Here is a 7,606-nt window from a genome sequence, read left to right on the forward strand (position 1 = left end):
TGAGATATTCATTGCCAGGCTCAACCATGATGACATAATGAAATGAGAAAAGGCTGATAATCAATATAGACAGAGCACCATACTCATCTGCAACAAGACAACTTAAATGAAATAAGAGATATGAAAAAAAAGTTGATAAACACTGAACAGAACATTGCACCGCCACAGCGGCTGTTTGGCTAGTACTGTAGGTAAATTTAAAAATTTCAGTAGAAAATGCGGCAGACTAAACCTCGACATATCAGCTTCAAATTTGGCATGGAGTCTTAGATATGTATAAGGAACAATGCCTGAAGAGTGCAGCTTTGAGCAAAATTTCACTGCCCCCTAATGCTGGTGTTCTACTTGGTGCGTTGCAATCATTTTCCTTTTTGTGCTTTCTTGGCCTGTGGGGACCCGTCCTTCTAGAAATTTACGACACACAGACTTACCTCCAAACCAAGGGCTTGAACATACAACAATGTGATATAAAACTCAGGGCATTAGAAACATTTCTAGTTGAAAACAGGGACAAGCGAGTGAGTAATGGAATTAACTATGCCAAAGAAATTTGCAATGATCTGGGGATAGTCATGGAGCGTCAGCGTCGACCCAAAAAGAAGAAACAAATGTTTGGTGAAGGATCACGAGATGCTGAATTGCCATACGACATTGAATTGAGGAGAGAAATGTTTTCTTCGCTGGACAGAGTGATCCAAGAAATAACTTTGAGATTTCAACAGCTTCATGAACTTGCTGAGAAATATGCCTTCCTTACCCCATTGAATCTTTTGGATGATAAATATGAGTGTCAAATAGATCACGATCACGACGACATTGATAAAGAGGAGTTCCTCGTTGAGAAAAAAAGACTTCAGCATTTTGTTGCTGTTGCTGCTATAACTATTACAGACAGAATACAGACGTGGAAAGAAGGCCCCCTTGAACTTTTGCAGTTTATTCAAAAGTATAACCTTGGGAACTCGGTTCCAAATATAGTAATAATGCTGAGGATTTCCCTCACAATTGCTGTTAGTGTTGCTACCTGTGAGAGGAGTTTTTCGAAACTAAAACTGATCAATAATTACTTAAGATCTACTATGAGCACCTTGCGGTTGAGAAATCTTGCCATACTGTCTATAGAGCGACAATTGACAGATGAAATAGTTTTTGACAATGTCATTGAAGAATTTGCCAACAAAAAAACAAGAAAAGTTACTTTGTAGAAAGTTGTAGTTTTCATTTCAGAAATAAAGATGGTCCTAATTTTTTACACTTTTTTACTTTTTTCCCTATCCTATATGTCGTTTTTGCTTTTTGTTTAACTGTTACTTATAAAGTTTAAGTATGTTTGGGGTGTATTTAAAGCATACTATATTTGAGTATGTGAAAGTAAAGTTGTAGTTTTAATTTCAGAAATAAAGATGGTCCTAATTTTTTACACTTTTTTTACTTTTTTCCCTATCCTATATGTCGTTTTTGCTTTTTGTTAACTGTTACTTATAAAGTTTAAGTATGTTTGGTGTGTATTTAAAGCATACTATATTTGAGTATGTGAAAGTACAGTAATATTATAATGGTACACAAACTATTTAATATATATATATATATATATATATATATATATATATATATATATATATATATATATATATATATATATATATATATATATATATATATATATAAGAGTGAGTCACTGTGCAATATGTATTTTTTGTGGGGCACAGGGGGGGGTGGCAAACTCAAGGGCCGCCCCAGGCGGCACACACTCTAGCTACGCCACTGTAGAGTGGGCCCCCGTCCAGAAAGGATGGTGTATTAACCTCCAGCACCGACCCAGATGGGCTAAAGATTATGGTTTCCGAGTGTACGTATGTGAGCCCATACAAAGAGATAATAGACAACCAAAGAAAATTGACAACTGGCCACATACTGTACACCACAATACCATCACCCCTAAATTCTGATAAACAGTTACATTCCATAATGTAATGATATAATGTATGGGACTTTACATAGCCACACAGTTTACAAGGAATGCCATCAGTTCCTTCAATATAATGCCAATAATATTTGTATCCAAAGCGTAGTCTCATCACAAATGTATCATACTTAACCCAAGCCTTACCATAAGTAGAACTCGTAGAGTTCAAAACTCGAACAAAATGTTTCAAACTACTACTACCATTGTTCAAAAATTTCCTTATATTGTCCATTTCCCATTACCGTCGGATTTTTACTTCCAGATTTTATTCTTTTAATACCAAAAATACAATCGTATTCCACAATTTCTTTGCCACACCCTTGCTTAGCCAAATTATCAGCAACCTCATTCATATACAGGAAATACCACAATGGGATGAAATCCACATAAAACTTACATCATATCCAAGTGATTTTATGTCATGAGTACACTTCTTGCATTTTAAAACTAAATCATCTTCAAGAGGCACTAGAATTTAGAACAAATAGAGCGCTTTGATGTTCTAACTGTTGCTTCGCCTCCCACGTCATCTCTAGTCTCTTGTACCTCTTGACTAAACTAAAAAGGATAGACAGACACATGGACAGAAGACGGACAGACAGGTATAGATATAAATTACTGTATAGCGATTAAAACATGGTAAATAATACAATACCCAATCATAATTACTTATATAAATACAGCAACACATACTGTACACAGGCTGATTATTTAATGTGTTATTTTGATAGAGTCCGCTTGGCTCCTGAAATATGGCGTCGATCTCTAAAAAGAAAATACGATTAATTGACGAGGTTGCTCTCAGCAGTTTTTACTCTTTGGACAAGTTTAAACAATATGAATTACTTCCTAGATTTAGACTTTTCGATTTATTTTGTTTGTATTAATTTAGTTAGAACATCTGATTTTTGATGGAATCATGAAGACAAGGGGTCGCTAAATCTGAGTATGATGAGTGGAAAGGGGGGTGGGTGGGGGGGGAGCCTCCAGTACCACATCAAACTTGCATAGAGCAAATATGGCCTCCACCACAGCACTGAGAACATATTTGTCTATCTTCACTCCCAGATAACATTTATGATTGATTTGGAATTCGAAGGTATAATTTTTTATGGAGTGTGTCACAGGAAGGTGGTGGTCGGGGGGGGGGGGTCGTTGAGGACATTCATTGTTTACATAATTTATCGGACACGTGACACAGGTACAGTCTCATTTGTTTATTACATGTATTAAGTGATTACTAATTTCAACCACTTGTTCTAAGACAAGAGTTTTGATTTGCAACGGGAAAAAATAATACTCGAAGTTTGTTCATGCAGTCTTCACTATTATCACCCTGGCGGAAACTTCTGTAATAATTCCATCACACGATCTGGTCTTCTCTCTCTCTCTGTTGGGGAAGTCCAAGTATATCCAGCAAGAGTGTTAGGTTAGGTTAGGTTAGAGTAGATATTTCCTATACAGCGTATGTGTTGTTATGACGTCACCCCACCAAGAGACCTAGTCAGTCTCACAGCCTCCAGTGTATCTCAAGCTGGGGGAAATTTTCACTGTATTGACCCGAGCTCTTTTCCCTAGGCAGAGTTTTCAATTTCAGCGCCTCTCTGTGGTGATCCAGAGTGAGATTGCTGGACGGGATTCTCGGCTCATGCCATACCACTTAGAATACGAAAGACCGATACGACCAATAATCTTTGCTTTCAAAAACAGTCAATGGAAAAATACTCCACTTTTTTCCCAATGCTGTTTATTTTCTTCTCTAAGGTCACGAGTTGCCCCCATATAACAAAAAAGCGAATTCCTTGCAGCAAAACGACAAATATTTCATCAACAACAAAATTTCAAAAGAATGTTGTCCCTGTAAATCTTTGAGGAGGATGTTTTAATTACACTAGGATAATGTCTTAATCGAATGAGAATGAGGATTTTATAGGATGATGGTTTAACACTTTAGGATGGTTTAATCATTTAAATACTTAACACTATTTACACCACATTGTTTTCCCCGAAGACAACGACCAGGACGACTGCAACGACCACAACAACCACAATGACCACGATCACCACCACGACCATAGAGAGCACATCAACCACGACGACCAGGACGAGCATAACGACCCTGACCTGCAACTAAACCAAACTTAACACTGCTGATACCTTGTTTATCCTGACGATGACCAAGACGACTGTAGTGGACGTCTCCCGTACAACTGCCTACAACTGCGTAGCCACAACCACCACCTGCTACCGCCTTCCCTAGCAACCAACCAGATGTTACCATAACCTAGCAACGGAACCAAAAGCCCGGCGACTTTCTCGGGTTTTCCCAACATGACTCATAGAGGACTCACGGCTGCTGGGTATATAAGCTCTGTCTCTCCATTGAGATTCATTCTAGCCTCACTTCTACAACACGCAACACCTCCTCCTCCGCCGCTGCCTGGCGGCCCTCGCCTCTCCTCCGCCTGCCTGGCGGTCCTCGCTCCCGCCAGCGAGCATGGCGACCCACCAGCTGTCCTTCTCTGAGCTTCCTCACCTCCTCCAGCAAGCTCCACGCTGTCAGCATTCATTCAACCAGGAGGCCAGCAACAGGCAACATCTTCTCTAACGAAGCTCCTGCACATCTACCTCCTTTAACACGCTACTCACCGAACGTCTCTACTGAGCAGCTCCTCACCACACGGCATCTCCAGCACCAGACTGTCTATCATATAACTTATATTATACAAGAAAACCACCTTAGAGTTTCCATCCATCCTGAGTGCTAGACAACATAATATCCCGTAAACCTACAAATGGTGACTCCCGGAGATAAGCACTCACACAGGATGGAGGAGACACTGATCACGCTCCCAGTCTTCAAGCAGCATAGAAGAATGGCTTTTCCACACAGAAGCAGCTCTGTTACTCTAAGCAGACACCAGCTCCTCTTCCTGCCCCAAGCACCACATCCTACCGACCCCAGCACACCCGTCCTGCCTCAGACGCCGACCCCGGCCCAGCAGTAACCCCTGACGCGGCCTCTGTTCCTGAGTGCGGACCCACACACACCTCTTTTCTCCCTCAGGTACTCCCTGCTAATGTCCTGCACCCTGCTGCTGTCGTGGACCCAGCTGCTGTCACGAGCCCTAATCCGCTTCTGCTGATGCAGCCCCTGCTCCTGACCCAGGCCTACACACCCCAGCAGGCGCATCTGACGACCCTGTACCTGTCGTGAGGGAAGCACAACATTCATCGCCTCCACACACCCTCTTTTCTCCCTCAGGTACTCCCTGCTAATGTCCTGCACCCTGCTGCTGTCGTGGACCCAGCTGCTGTCACGAGCCCTAATCCGCTTCTGCTGACGCAGCCCCTGCTCCTGACCCAGGCCCACACACACCCCAGCAGGCGCATCTGACGACCCTGTACCTGTCGTGAGGGAAGCACAACATTCATCGCCTCCACACACCCTTTTTCTCCCTTCTCCCACAGATAGTGTGTATCTAGACAGTTGTATTTCAGCGATCGGCTCATTCACGCCATCGCCGTTGTCTCACATGAGGCATGCACCGCCCGGTCTGCCTCACATGTGCTAAGCAACTCTACAGACAACAAGTCTCCTACACCGCCTGGAGGGAAGGGGGAGTATTGTAGTGGACGTCTCCCCTACAACTGCCTACAACTGGGTAGCCACAGCCACCACCTGCTACCGCCTTCCCTAGCAACCAACCAGATGTTACCGTAACCTAGCAACGGAACCAAAAGACCGGCGACTTTCTCGGGTTTTCCCAACATGACTCATAGAGGACTCACGGCTGCTGGGTATATAAGCTCTGTCTCTCCATTGAGATTCATTCTAGCCTCACTTCTACAACACGCAACACCTCCTCCTGGAGTTTGGGGGTCAGCTGGTCTCTATTTCATTTAATCCCATATGTTATGTTATTCACTTTACGCGTTTCTCACTTTCCGCGGTACCCTGTGGGTTACATTAACCACGTAAAGTGAGGGTTGACTGTGTATATGTATATATATATATATATATATATATATATATATATATATATATATATATATATATATATATATATATATATATATATATATATATATATATATATATATATATATATATATATATATAAACACTAAACAAAAATTTTGTTGCTGAACTACTATCAATATGGATGTGAAATCAAAGGAATTTTTAAATTTCAGCATGAGAGGGAGATGTGCGAATTTGAAGGGCAACCACCTTCACATGGTAAGCTTTGGCTATTTTATGTGACCGAAGGTGGATAATCATGCATAATAACAGAGCTGGGGGTTGTTCTGGACATCAATGAGCTCAGTAAATTATTTCATATTTTAAATATAAAATATAAAAACAGAAAAAGTTTCTGAAGCAGGGTGCCCCACTTTCATAAGATTTATGTTAACTATGTTTGTGATAGTTATGTTAAATTGGTAATGTTCAATGTGTGGTTTTAGGTTACAGATATAACAATACAGTACGAGACAAACATACTGTACCGAAATCCATTTTTATTAATTCAACAAAATCTTCACATTAAAAAATTATGCAGGCATAACACCCAATGTCTCCAGTACAGGTAATTATATTTAATAAAATATAACTTAACAGGAAACCTAGCTTAACTTAACTCAACCTAAATAACCTACCTTATCCTAACCTTCACTTAAAAATAAAGTACTCTTTCTAAAAAAAAATAAAATAAATAAATAAATAAATATAAAAATAAATAAATGATGCAGATTCAGACGGAACTACAAAATTGCTGGGTTAAGCTTCGGAAAAAGTCAGCCTCGGACCTCTATCTGATTTGTAATCTGTATAGGGTTATAGAGCAAAACGAGCATAAGAATACTTTATAGGATTTTTTTCGAAAATTTCTTGTCATGTTGGGTCAGGTTAGGTTTATAACCCCTAGATAGGAGGTTAAGTCAGATCCTTTTGGTTTATCTGGTTAGGTTAGGTCAGACATGTATAGTATACTGTAATGATATTTGAGTCATTAGGTTCTTTCGATGATCTTTTTTGTTTGGCAAAAATTTATTTCCTCTGCCATTTTTGGGATAAGCTCCAGAACTTTTCTTTGGTTTTGTCAGTTTTTGACATGTCTTTACTCCACAATTTCCCTGTTATACTTCAAAGTCCTGCCAACTTTGTGTAATCAAAAATGCAGTTTTTAAAGTGAAAAAAAAAGATAAATAAAAATTCCTGATGAAACTGCTTGAGTAAATTTTCATTTTTTACTCTACCTGTATCTCCCAATACACAAATCAAGATGCAGTGTAGTTCTGTGTTTAACCTTTTCCAAACCTTTACCAACTGCTGGGTAAAAATATACTGAAAAATTTGAAAGTGCATCTTATAGGCATGAATATCCATTAGGGACAGTGTGGATACAGCACACTGTATACTAAGCCTTCGTTACACATGGAGGCAGCATGGCTGGTACTGCACTAGACCACCTTCACTTCTCCAAGTTGTAAATGTATGTACCCATTCACAGTGGAGTGAACTACAGGGGCGGATCCAGGAATATCAAAAGGGAGGGGTCCAAGAAGTTGTGGGTGGGGGAACATGGCAAGCACAGAGAGCCCACCCAGCTGGGGGATTGGGGTGGGGTGCTGTAA

This window comes from Homarus americanus, unplaced genomic scaffold, assembly GCF_018991925.1.
Source record: "Homarus americanus isolate GMGI-L3 unplaced genomic scaffold, GMGI_Hamer_2.0 scaffold39155, whole genome shotgun sequence".
In the NCBI taxonomy this organism is placed as follows: domain Eukaryota; kingdom Metazoa; phylum Arthropoda; class Malacostraca; order Decapoda; family Nephropidae; genus Homarus; species Homarus americanus.